This window comes from Canis aureus, chromosome 19 (genome assembly GCF_053574225.1).
Source record: "Canis aureus isolate CA01 chromosome 19, VMU_Caureus_v.1.0, whole genome shotgun sequence".
In the NCBI taxonomy this organism is placed as follows: domain Eukaryota; kingdom Metazoa; phylum Chordata; class Mammalia; order Carnivora; family Canidae; genus Canis; species Canis aureus.
Genome location: NC_135629.1, coordinates 44,261,042 through 44,274,907, shown reverse-complemented (window position 1 = coordinate 44,274,907; position 13,866 = coordinate 44,261,042). Strand labels below are relative to the sequence as shown.

Below are 13,866 nucleotides of genomic sequence, written 5' to 3'. Positions count from 1 at the left end.
TAAAATGCAAGTCATACCTTGTACTTCAGCTACTTAAAACCCTGTACTCTTCCCTGCCTCCTCATTGCTCTAATGCAGCTTTTCAAGGCTCCTCACAATCCTTTCTAATCATATTTTCTGCTGTACCTCACATCACAGCTTTTACCTCCAAAGCATAGCTCTCCTTGTCATTGCCTGGACACCCTGTGCTGCTTTTATGCCCTAGTGCCTTTGCACGTACTGCTCTCTGTGTGTGGTATGTCTTCCCCTGCTTTTTTTATTTTTAATTTTTTAAAAGGTTATTTATTTACTGGAGAGAGAAAGAGAGAGAGCATGAGCAGGGAGGGGGGATTGGCAGAGGGAGAGGGAGAAACAGACTCCCTGCTGAGCCAGGAGCCCGACCTAGGGCTCAATCCCAGGACCCTGGAATCATGACCTGAGCTGAAGGCAGCTGCTTAACTGACTGAACCACCCAGGCACCCCTCCTGTTCTACTTTCTGCCCCAACTTTAGCATTTGTAACCCCCCTTCAGCCTTCACCTCCTCCCTGAAGCTGTTGTCTGAAGCCCCAGTTAACCTAAGGCTCTCTTTTTTTTGTTTTTTTGTTTTTTTGTTTTTTGGTCCTATATCTGTGCCTTGTTCACACTCCCCATTGTGATTGTGTTTTAACTGTGTCTTTACTAGGTCTCCATGATTGACTGCTGGCTCCTCAAAGGCAAGGACCCTTTCTTATTTACTGCTGTATTCTAAGAATCAAAGGAGATCAGAACTGAACCACAAGGTGAGCATAGCTCTGTTGCACTTGAACTAGGAAAGCAAAAAAGGAAGGTAGGTTACTACACTACAACCCTGAGTGGGGACCTGGCTTTCATCGGTAAATCTGACACTAACATAGTGTTAGCTGGCAATTCACTTAACATCCTCGAATCTCGGTTTCCTAACCTGTAAACTAGAGATGACAATATAAATCTCCAAAGTGATGTTGTTGTGATAACTAATGCAATGCAACAAACAAAGCAATTAATAGATGCACTAGCTGTTACTATTTATTATCATCAGGCTCTTTGACTCAGTAGCATTTGGGGGAAGGAATGAGATGTCGAAATGAGAGATGAGGTTGGCCTGCAGAGTCTGGAAAGTTTGGATGCCCACATGGCATCACTGAGACCTCTAGTAAATGCAATTCCTCTTTGGAATCATGGAGACCAGGACAAAGAGTGGTAGCAGCTCATGTTAATTGAGCTTCCACGAACCAGATACTTCTAGGTACTTATTAAGTCATCTGATATTCACGGCAAGCCTACAAGTTATATGACTTACTGTCATTAGCCTAACCACATAAGCTGAAACATAGAGAGGCGAAGTAGATGGACACAGTAATATTGGTGGAGAAGGGATTTGAACCCAGACTGTGTGGCTGCAGAGTTTAGACCCTTAACAACTAAGCTCTGCTACCTCTAGTTACAATATATCAAGCCGCTTCTATGTGCTAGAGACTGCACTAAATGTTTTCCATAGAGGTATTGGCTCAGTCAGCACTGTTTCTGACCTCTTTCTAAAGTAACTTCTTATACTGGGAAGACTGGAAAGTGAGGCATTTTTCAGATCCCGTAACAGCTAGTTCCCAGATGTGCTGTAGGTCCCTTGCACTGGATGATCTTGTGTAAGACTTCAATCTGCTCTTGAAAAGAGAGGCAGGGCACAAGGTGTCCAGGCTGGGCTAGAGGAGGCATGACCCTTGAGTCATCCCTTGGGTTCGTGATCTGGCAAAGGAAGAGCCCTTTTGGTAGACCTTTTGGTGGTTTTATGGAAGCTCGGCTCAGAGCCAGTTTCCTCACCCATCACCCTAGTTCTGTAGGTTTTATAGTCTCCTTAATAAATTCCTTAGCTAGAACAGTTTCTGTTGCCTGCAGGCAAGAGTCCTTGGTAATACCCTTGGATTCCCTCCCCATAGGGTTAGTTGGTTGGTATCTTCATGAGGAAATTGGAGCTCAAAGAAGTTAAAGACTGGTCAAAGACACACAGCTTTGTTAAGTGGTAAAGCCGGAACTCAGATTTAGCTCTGCCCAACTTCAAAGCCTGACACTCAACCACTATATTTTTCTTTTTCTTTCAATTTTTCTACTTGGCTCTGATGCAATCACAACCCATTATTTTTGAGAGATCTTTATTATCAGAGGCAACTATGTTTCTCTCTTCCTCTCTCAGCCGGAAATGTGGTTCTGAATCTCTTGACAGTTCCAGAAGCATTGTCTTCTTGTGACTTAGCTCCATTGTCATTGAGTTAGCCCCATGCTGGGAGTTTCGTACCATCCTCTAACAACCCCAGAAGGTGGGTAATATAATCCTTACCTTAAAAACCAGAAAAGAGACTCTGAGAGCTGTTGATTGAATATCCTAGCTGGTCACTTAAGGTCATGTTAGCTGTTGGAACAATCCTAACAATGGGATACAGGCTCAAATATAGTAGAAACTAATTTTTCATTCATCATAAGTCTAAAGCAAATGCTCCTGATTGGCAGGTGGGTCTCCTCCAAGTGGTGAAGGAATACCAGGAGGCTGGCATGTCCAGGGACAAGGACAGAAAAGCCAACTGGTGGGGTAGGGACAGGGAGGAAGGGACATACAGAACCTCATCATTCTCACCAGGGCAGTCTTTGCTTAACAAGCAGTAGGTCCCACAAGTAAGTGATGTATTCAAGCAGAGGAGGAACACAGAGCAAGGGTGGGGTGGGGGAGTTCACAGGTTCCCCCCACCCCAGCTGCTGAGTGGGGAGCTGAGCTGAAGGGGGAGGAGGGGAATCAGAGTGCAGAGGCAACACTTCACACCTGCACTGCATCCCATTGTCAGCGCTCTCTTTCTGCTATTTGTTTCCCCCACATATTTTTTTTAAATTGTATTTTATTTAAATTCAATTAATTAATATATAGTGTATTAATAGTTTCAGAGGTAGAGTTCAGTGATTCATCAGTTGCATATAACACCCAGTGCTCATTACATCATGTGCCCTACTTAACGCTCATCACCCAGTTACCCCATCCCCCAGCAACCTCCCCTCCAGCAACCCTCAGTTTGTTTCCTAGAGTTAAGAGTCTCTTATGGTTTGTTTCCCTCTCTGATTTCATCTTATTTTATTTTTCCCTCTCTTCCCCTGTGATCCTATTTTGTTTCTTAAATCCCACATATGAGTGAGATCATATGTTAACTCTTTCTCTGATTGAGTTATTTTGCTTTAGTATAATACCTTCTAGTTCTATCCACATCATTGCAAATGGCATGATTTCACTTTTTTTGATGGCTAAATCATATTCCATTGTGTATATATATACACATATTTTTTATCCATTCATCTATCAGGGAACATCTGGGCTTTTTCCATAGTTTGGCTAGTGTGGACATTGCTGTTATAAACGTTGGGGTGAAATACTATGTTTGTATCATTTGGGTAAATACCTAGTAGTGCAATTTCAGGGTCATAGGGTAGCTCTATTCTTAACTTTTTGGAACCTCTATACTGTTTTTCCAGAGTGGCTGTACCAGCTTGCATTCCGGCCAGCAGTGTAAAAGGGCTCCCCTTTCTCCACATTCTTGCCAACATTTGTTCCCTGACTTGTTAATTTTAGCCATTCTGACTGGTGTGAGGTAGTAGCTTATTGTAGTTTTGATTTGTATTTCCCTGATGCTGCATGACGTTGAGCATTTTTCATGTGTCATTGGTCATTTGTATGTCTTCTTTGCAGAAATGTCTATTCGTGTCTTTTTCTTTTTTAAGATTTTATTTATTTATTCATGAGAGACAGAGAGAGAGAGGCAGAGACACAGGCAGAGGGAGAAGCAGGCTCCATGCAGGGAGCCCGACGTGGGACTTGATCCCAGGTCTCCAGGATCACACTCCGGGCTGCAGGCGGTGCTAAACCACTGCACCACCGGGGCTGCCCTATTTGTGTCTTCTGCCCATTTCTTGACTGGATTATTTGTTTTTTGGGCGTTGAATTTGATAAGTTCTTTATAGATCTTGGATACTAGCCCTTTATCAGATAAGACATTTGCAAATATTTTCTCCCATTCCGTAGTTTGGGAGAAACTGTTTCCTTTGCTGTGCAGAAACATTTTATCTTGATGAAATTCCAATGGTTCATTTTTCTTTTGTTTCTCTTGCCTTTGGAGACCTGTCTAGCAAGAAGTTGCTGTGGCCGAGGTCAAAGAGGTTGCTGCCTGTGTTCTCCTCTAGGATTTTGATTTCTGCCTCACATTTAGGTCTTTTATCCATTTTGAATTTATTTTTGTTTATGGTTAAGGAGGTGGCCCAATTTCATTCTTTTGCATGTAGCTGTCCAATTTTCCCAACACTGTTTATTGAAGAGACTGTCTTATTTCCAGCAGGATATTCTTTCCTGCTTTATCGAAGATCAGTGGACCATAGAGTTGAGGGTCCATTTCTGGGTTCTCTGTTCTATTGATCTATGTGTCTGTTTTTGTGCCCGTACCATACTGCCTTGATGATTACAACTTTGTAATACAGCTTGAAGTCTGGCATTGTGATGCCACCAGCTTTGGTTTTCTTTTTCAACATTCCTCTGGCTACTCAGGGTCTTTTCTGGTTCCATAGAAATCTTAAGATTATTTGTTCTAGCTCTGAGAAAAAAGTTGATGGTATTTTGATAGGAATTGCACTGAATGAAGATTGCTTTAGGGAGCATAGACATTTTAACAATATTTGTTCTTCCAGTCCATGAGCATGGAATGTTTATCCATTTCTTTGTGTCTTCCTCAATTTCTTTCGTGTTTTCTTTCCTTTTTTTTTAAAGGTACGTCTTTTTGATTATCGCATCTATGTTTTGTTTTGTTTTGTTTTAAGGATTTTATTTACTTATTCATGGGAGACACACAGAGAGAGGCAGAGACACAGGCAGAGGGAGAAGCAGGCTTCATGTAGGGAGCCCAGTGCGGGACTCGATCCCGGGACTCCAGGACCATGCCCTGGGCCGAAGGCAGGCGCTAAACCTCTGAGCTACCCAGGGATCCCCCTCATAAGTGTTTTATAGCTTTCAGAGTACAGATCTTTACCTGTTTGGTTAAGTTTATTCCCAGATATCTTATGGCTTTTGATGCAATTGTAAGTGGGATCAATTCCTTAATTTCCCTTTCTTCTGTCTCATTGTTAGTGTATAGAAATGCAACTGATTTCTGTGCATTGATCTTATATCCTGCCACTTTGCTGAATTCCTGTATGAGTTCTAGCAATTTTGGGGTGGAGTCTTTTGGGTTTTCCACTTAGAGTATCACATCATCTGTGAAGAGTGAGAGTTTGACTTTTTCTTTGCTGATTTGGATGCCTTTTATTTCTCTTCGTTGTCTGATTGCTGAGGCTAGGACTTCCAGTACTATGTTGAACGACAGTGGTGAGAGTGGACATCCTTGTTGTGTTTCTGACCTGAGGGCAAAGGCTCTCAGTTTTTCCTCATTAAGAATGATATTCACTGTGGCCTTTTGGTATATGCCTTTTATGATATATTCTCTCAATCCCTACTACAGAGAGTTTTAATCAAGAAAAGATGTTGTACTTTGCCAAATGCTTTTTCTGCATCAACTGAGAGGATCATATGGTTCTTGTCCTTTCTTTTATTAATGTGATGTATCACACTGATTGATGAATGTTGAACCACCCTTGCAGACCAAGAATAAATCCCACTTGGTCATGGTGAATAATACTTTTAATGTCCTGTTGGATACTATTGGCTAGTATCGTGGTGAGAATTTTTTGCATCTATGTTCATCAGGGATATTGGTCCGTAATTCTACTTTTTTATGGAGTCTTTGTCTGGTTTTGGGATCAATGTAATGCTGGCCTCTTAGAATGAGTTTGGAAGTTTTCCTTCCATTTCTATTTTTTGAAACAGCTTCAGAAGAATAGGTATTCACTCTTTTAAATGTTTGGTAGAACTCCCCTGGGAAACCATCTGGCCCTGGACTCTTGTTTGTTGGGAGATTTTTGATTACTGCTTCAATTTCTTTTCTGGCTATTGGTCTGTTCAGGTTTTCTATATATTCCTGTTTCAGTTTTGGTAGTTTATATGTTTCTAGGAATGTATCCATTTTTTCCAGATTGCCTAATTGTTGGCATATAGTTGCTCTTAATATGTTCTTATAATTGTTTGTATTTCTTCAGTGTTGGTTGTGATCTCTCTTTTATTTTTCCCACAAGTTTTGAGTTGCTTAGGCAAACTCTTCTGATGTTTACTAATCACGTTCTAGAGCTTGATCTGGAAACTACAGGTCCTTCTAACTGCAGGTGAAAAAATTCTTATCACGATTAAAAAAATTGTCATCTCCTTCCTTGCCACTACAGAAAAGTGGATACTACTCTACTTCTTAATACAATCTTTGCAGAAGCTGTATCTGACAAGGTCTTCTCTAAGATGTCTAGATTTGGAGATGGTTGTGCTGCAGCTATAACTATGACCTATGACCTCTAAAATATCTCTGGTTCTAACTGATTGCCCTGGTAATAAGATTTAAAATAGTATCCTTCTCAGGATGAGCATTGTGTAATGTATAGAATTGTCAAAACACTATGTTGTACACCTGAAATGAATATATCATTGTATGTTAATTATAAAGAAAACAAAAACAAAACAAAAATAAAATGGCATCTTTACTTCCCAAAAATGAGTACTTACAAGGGTACTTTCTTAAGCCCTGAGGAGAACATTGATCATCCCCCTCTTATCTCTTTGTAAGAAAAATATATGCCTTTGTAATTTTTTTCAAACAGAGTTTGGTAGCTTGGGTTCATTTAAATTACTCTAGGAGCCTCATAGGGAGCTTTTGCAAAGCCCGGTAGGGGGGTGCTGCAGGCTGGGGTTGGGGTGGAGGCAGCAGGGATGAGAGAGTTGGGAATTGGACAGAACTGAGAAAGATTCTGGAGATTGAATTGAAAGGATTTGGGGGAAAGTCTGCACCGAGCGTGGGAGGTAAGCAGGGAGTCTTAAGGATGACTCTCAGCCTCCTTGCATGAACAGCATGGAGGATTGCCCATGAAAAGGAGCCGGAGGGTGGAATATCTCTTGGAAATCTGTTTATTTTACAATTGGTGGTGTCAAGAGGTCCTTTATGCAAAATTATCCTCCTCAGAGGCCCGTGAGTGAAAATGTAAAGGTCATTGACTATATCTGATCAGTGTTGGAGGAAATGAGGATGGAGTGGGAGGGTGACGGGGGTTCTAGGTGACTCAGAAGGTGGATTTTCCTCTGCAAACATTTCAGATGATGGATGGGGACATGAATAGAAGCAGAGTTCTATTCTGGAGTCCCCAAAGAGGCGACAGTTTTGTTGGAGTTCCGCTGAACTGTGTCTTCTGGCTACTGAGAGCCTGGGGGTTTGGGGGTAGGTATATTTCACACATTGTGGAAACTGTGACATTGGATTGTTCCGAGGGAAGTAAGGACAGGGCTGAATGACTAGGAGAAATATGCTGGGATTTGAATTCTGTATGACATTAAATATGTAAACAGTTATGACCAGAACATACATAAAAATAGAATTCTGACCCGCAATGTGCAGCCACTAGTTCAGCAAACAAGCCCACAACTCCTATAACAATTGGCACCAAATGACTAGGATGTAATCAATGGCTGGATATAACTGCTGGCTTCCCAAAAGTGTGTTCCCCTTCCAATTTAGGACCAATGAGAGAAGGCCAAACATGCTCCCCTCACCAATCACATAGGATGCCCCCATGTCTAGTTATCCTGCCTCCAGCTCCTCCACGTCCACACCTCCAACTGGGGCACACCTGGATCCTTCTCCTTCTCACTAGAAAGCTTCCCGCTCCTTTACCTGCCTGTGAGTCTCTGCCAAAGGCAAGTGATAGTGGCTGGCTCCATTGCTACAGAAAACTCTGGATAAATACCCTTCGCTTGTTCTCATTTGGGTGGTCTTCCCTTATTTCCATACCTGGCTCCTTCTGAGACCTCATCCAAAACATGTTGCTGGGGACCTGGGGAGAGGGAAGGCAGACTCTGAACCTGAGCTCTTCATTTTTCTCAGTGTTTGGGCAGAAGGCAATTCTTCATCCGGGCTGATGCTGGCAACATCTGGCAAGTTAGTCCAACATCTTCATCGTGTGTAGCATAGAAGTATGATTGGGTAGGAGGGCTGTCGGCTGGCACAGATTCTCCAAGACATTGCTGTTTAAAGGTGTGTGTGTGTGTGTGTGTGTGTGTGTGTGTGTGTGTGTGTTTGAGTGCATGCACGTGTTTTCCTGAAATCATTTACCTTTTTTATAAGAATAAAGCCCATAATGGCTGTCATCACCTCAGAGTTTGAAGCTGTACAAGTGGCCTGCATGATGTGTTCTCCTTCCCAGAGAATATATACAGAGTATGTGCACATTTTTCTGGCCCTAGGTCTGAATCCTGGCTTTACCATTCTCCATCCCTGTGAACTTGGGCAAGTTACTTGGCCCCCCAGTGTCTAAAAGTCTCCCTGTGTTTAGTTCATGGACATTTCCATGCTGCACGATTGGTCTAAGTGTGGTCTACACACTACCTGTGTAGTGTGTAAAATTCCCTGGGGTGTTAGTTAAGCATACAGATTCTGGGCCCCGCTCCAGAACTCATGTATCAGAGTCTCTGGCAGTGGGCAGAGAACTGCGAGACTGGCCAGCTCTGCGAGTGACCTCTCTACTCACTTGAGTTTAGGACTCTCAAGGTTATTGCATCTTGGGTAGTTGAGAGGTTATAGTGATGAGCAAGACCCAGTATTCCTCCTCACCAAGGGCTAGTGTACAGATACATCTAAGGCAAAGGAAATTGCAAAAACCAGAGAAACAGAAGAAACAAGAGCCATGGGAAGAAGAGACGAATTCCAATCTGAGAAATCCAGGAAGTTTGTATGAAAGAAGTGTTTTGAAAGAGAGGTAGATTTCATAATGCAGACATGGAGAAAGCGATGGAAGAGACCAGCAAGAGCAGAGACACAGTCTCTGTCAACTTTTGCTGAGTAAAAAACCACTCCAGTGATTAGCTTCAAACACCAATGTTAACTATGGTGTCTGAGCCCACTGATCAGCTGAATGTTTCTACGCATCTGGATCAGGTATGGTTGGTCTCTCAGGCTGGCTTGCTCATGGGTCTGCAGTCAGCTGGGGGACTGGCTGGTCTAGGGTGGCCTCACTCGTACCCCTGGTGTCAGCTGGCTGGGCTGGGGTGATATGGGTGACAGAGCCAGTACCCTCTTCACCCCACAGGCTAGCCTGGGCTTCTGCATATGGCGGCACCAGGGTTCCAGGGGGAAGAGCAGAAGCCTGCCAGAACTTTTGAGGCTTAGACTTGCAACTTGCATATCCTCACTCCTGCTGCATTCTGTTCGCCAAATCAAGTCATGGTCCAGCCCGGATTTAGGGAGAAATTGCCCCCATGACTTGATGGGACAAGCTGCAAAATACAGAAATCTATCACAGATTCCAAGGCAGGAAAATGCTAAGGATCTTCCTGGAACACCAGAGAGCAGGTGTTTGTGGAGGGCAAGGAGACACCCGAAGGGCCATGACTGTGAGTGTCCAAAGCTTCACTGTAACCGGTCCCTCCCGTAGCTGTTGAATGCCCACAGTTGGCAGCTGAGGCCCACCAGTGGGAAGGGGCAGTGGAGTGTTCCCCGCATCTGACAGAAGGTGAGCATTTTATTTTATTTTTATTTTTATTTTTTAAATATTTAATTTATTTATTCATGAAAGACAGAGAGAGAGGCAGAGACACAGGCAGAGGGAGGAGCAGGCTTCATGCTGGAAGCCCGATGTGGGACTCGATCCTGGGACTCCGGGATTACATCCTGAGCCAAAGGCAGATGCTCAACCACTGAGCCACCCAGGTGTCCCAAGGTGAGTATTTTATCATTGACATTCCTTAGAATTATTGGCACAGGGTGCCAATAACAAAGCAGACTAAATTTCAGTCACTTTCAGTGTATTTTTGTTTTTTTAATTCTCTACAGACAACATACTCTCTTGTTGCCCGCTCGCAGGGCAGGCCACTCCCACTGTCACTCCCTCGTTGAGCTGCTGCCAGAGTTACACCCAGCATCCATAGGGTAGAGCCCCACATGAGGAATGGGTGGTGAGGAAGAGGAAGATCTTTGCTCTCCATCACCGAGAGGCTCCACGTGGTCCATGGGTCCATGTATTACAGTGCCACAGGGCCATGCCAAAGCCCAGTTGGATGCCATTTGTCTAAGGGATACATAGTACTGTCCCTGCTTCATGGATGAGGGACCAGAAGGCCAAAGAAGCCTAGAGACTGGCCAAAAGGCACGTAGCTAGGACAGACACTGGAGGGTTGACTATGGAGTTAGTAGATCTGTAGAAAGAAGGGACCTTCTGTGGAGCATTTGAGGACAGGAGAGCCTCCACTGATCTGTTTTTTGGGGGGCAGCCATGGTGCTAACCATTCACGGTGGGAAACCTGCCCTCAAGGCAGGAATATGGTTAGCCACCAGCTCTGGGGAGAGGAGCCCTGGGTGGTCGTGCTTGCCAATTGCTCTGATGTAATCACTCCCAGCATGGCCGCACTATGGACATGATGTCACTGAATAGAGCTGGGAAGAGATGCACTCAGAGGGCTCTTGGGAACCAGCAGAAGGGGCTCCCGAACGCCGTGACTGAGGGCATGAATGAAGGAGAAGTTGAGGCCAGACACACCATGGGAGGTAAGTGATGCTGCCGGCTGGTCCGTGGGCATCTGGCTGGTTCTGAATGCCCTGTGGTCTCTTTGATGGGCTGTGCCATCTTTAGGGCTTCTTGGTCATGCCTCTTCTGAAGGATTTGAGCCATTTGCAGCTAAGGAACTCCCGGCTGTGGGCAGTGGGAGGGGTTGCACACTGTTCTACTCTCAGGAGGGAAAGCATCCAAGATCTTCACAAGAGTGAGGCTTGCAAAACAACTGGTCTCAATGGTCGAAGAGGCTCTGTGGGCCTGATGGATGAGCCAGAGGAGAATGACAGCTTCCTGACCTTGGGGACACCAGAGGAGAAGTGCTGGGAAGGCAGTGAGGGACCTCCCACCTGAGCCTGGCTTCACGGTGTGGAGACCGAGCTGAAGGAAGGAGGAAAATTTGCTATCAACGAACCTGTGCAGAACAATGGCAACCAGATAAGTAAGAAGTTATTATAATTTCAACATGCATGCGAATTTTGTGCTTTATGATTTTTATTTGGAATTACATATAGGGGGGAGGCAGGACAGATGTCTATTCTTACCCAGGGCACTAAAGGGATTTATCCAGTCCCACCCCACTGCCTCCTGACCCACATCTGCACTCAGTGAAGAGCGATGCACGTCACTCAAACACAGCTGCTAAATGAACCCCATGCTTGCAGTGGGGTGGGGGATGCTGTTACTTATCTCTGGATCAGAAGCTCAGCTGTCCCTCTCTGACAGCATCCTCGGTAACCAAAGAGACCAAGTTAAGGCAGAGCACACCTGGGGCGGGGGGGCACACACACCATCTAGGCAGAGAACACCCACCAGCAGAAGGAGGGAAGCAGTGTCCACCCAATCACGGAAGACCATCCGGGTTCCTGATTGTCCTTCCTCTTCCAGGACCCAAGGACCCAGGAAAAGGGCTTTGATATTGTTATTACTATTCTCCAGTGGCATCTTAAGGACCTCAGGTGGAGGACAGTGCCTGGCACGTGGCATCCACTCAGGTATCTTATGGTCATGAGGTGCCTAAGAACGTGGATACTTCTGGTGATGTGCTCTGAGGAGGACGGACGGGGCCAGGCTGGAGGCAGGAAGAGAGGCCAGGAAAATGTAGCAATCAAGAACAAAGAGCGAGGTGTAATGATGAGGATGGGGGGCACTTCACCCCCGGGCCCTTTCTCCCAGAAACCTATAGCTCCAATCTGAGCATGAGGAAAAAGACATCTGACAATCCCAAACCAAGGGGCTCTCTTTAGAACACCTGACCAGTAATCTTCCAAACTGTCGAGATCAGCAAAAAAAGGAAAGACTGAGGAACTGTCGTGGATCAGAGGAGCCTATGGAGAAATGACACCTGAATATAATGTGGCATCTTGGAGGAGGTCCTGGGACAGAAAAAGGACATTAGGGGAAAACTAATGAAAGTAGAGTAAGGAGTGAGGTTTAGCGTACCAGTTAATCTCTTAGTTTTGACAAACGTGCCACGGTAACATAAGATGTTAACATAGCGGACACTGGGTATGACAGATATGGGAGCTCTCACTACTATCTTTGAACTTCCCTGTGAATCTAAAGTGGTTCTAAAATCAGAAAGCTATTTAAAAGTGAGCAGCGAAAAGAGACATTGCTTCCTAGTGGGGTGCTCAGGGACAGCTTTGTGAACAAGGTGTCATCTGAGCTGTTGTACAGCACGCAGGTTTGGGTGGGTTGGGGTTTAGAGACTCGAGGGACAGGGGAGAGGGCCTGGCTGTCACCTTGGCGCTGCTTGTCTGCCTGGTAGATGTGGACAAACAGCATGATGATCTCAGTGAGAATTATTTGCTTTTGACTCAAGGATTCTCTGAATCAGGAGGTAATTCAGCAGCCCCAGGCCTCATGAGAGCACACGCAGATTCCATCTGTAGGGAGTGTGGGTGGGTGGGGGCGGGTGACTGCAATGCCCAGGAGCTCTGGGCCTGGGACAGGGCAGGGGAAGGGGGACTCCCCCTCCCTGCTCTAGTGAAAAACAAGTATGTTGGTTCCCCGCAAAAACCTGCACACAGATGTTTACAGCAGCTCTATTTGTAATTGCTAAAATCTGAAAGCAACCAAGATGTCCTTCAGGAGCTGAAAGGATAAATAAACTGTGGTCCATCTAGACAATGGAATTTTATTCCGCTAAAAGAACATGAGCTATCAAGCTATGAAAAGACACAGAGGAAACGTAGATGCATTTTACTAAGCGAAAGAAGCCGATCTGAAGAGGCTGCAGCTGTATGAGTCCAACGACGTGACATTCAGCAAAAGGCAAAACCATGGAGACAATAAAGATTGTCTGCCAGGGGTTGGGTTGGGGGAGGAAGGGTGCGTAGGCAGAGCACGGGATTTTTAGGGCAGTGAAAATTCTCTGTATGATACTGTAATGATGGATGCATATCATCACACATTTGTCCAAACCCACAGTAAGTACAGCACCAAGAGTGAGCCTTACTGGAAACTCTGGACTTGGGGTGGTGGCGATGTGTCACTATAGTGGTAACTGGTGCACTCCGGTGGGGGATGTTGACAAGGATGCTGTGTGTAGAGGGGAGATGGGGGTGGGGTGCAAATGAGAAATCTCTGTACCTTCCCCTTCATTTTACTATGAACCTAAAACTTCTTTAGAAACAAAATGTTAAAAAAAAAAAAAAAGCCAACCGGAATAGAAAACGCAAAGCCAAGTGTGTTGAGGGTAGAGCAGGGGTCCAGACGAGCCCTCTCCACTACAGGCACTGCCAGCCACTGGGCCCTCCCGTGAAGACACCGAGACTGGTCTGTCTGGGAGAGGCTTTGCCTCAACTGAAGTCATCCCAGGACCTGGGAGAGCACTGAGCCATTCTCTGGAGGAGGCTCCGGAGGAGTGGGCATTTTGCTGACATTCCCCTGTGACTGAAGCCCCATCCCAGCCCTCCCCACTTTCTCAAAAGTCCTCCCTAATGGGAACATTTTGTTAAATATAACGTCCACGCACATACTGCTCTCTGTTCATGATCTTCCTGCCACTTAGCCTGTCACTGGGTCCCCTCCCAGGCCTGGAAACTGTGCTGCTGATGGGCCCCTGGGTGGGCCGCGCTCCTTCCATTAAGTCTGAAAGATAAGCTCTCCCAGGCCCTCTGCTGCCCCAGCAACCCTGTTTTTCTTTACGGTGGCTGCTCTGGAAAAGGGGAAGA

At 45.3% G+C, this 13,866-nt stretch overlaps 1 long non-coding RNA gene across 3 annotated transcripts; it reads left to right on the top strand.

Moving 5' to 3' along the window:
- Positions 1–350: 350 nt before the first annotated feature.
- LOC144290204 (uncharacterized) lies at positions 351–13,377 on the top strand. Of its 3 annotated transcripts, none has more exons than XR_013357992.1 (3): positions 351–759; positions 9,230–11,129; positions 11,576–13,377. It is a non-coding gene; the product is annotated as an uncharacterized LOC144290204 (long non-coding RNA). The 3 variants fall into 3 exon arrangements; XR_013357993.1 differs by lacking the exon at positions 351–759 and having other exon boundaries at positions 7,242–9,859; positions 9,973–11,129; XR_013357991.1 differs by lacking the exon at positions 351–759 and having other exon boundaries at positions 7,242–11,129.
- Positions 13,378–13,866: the final 489 nt, after the last annotated feature.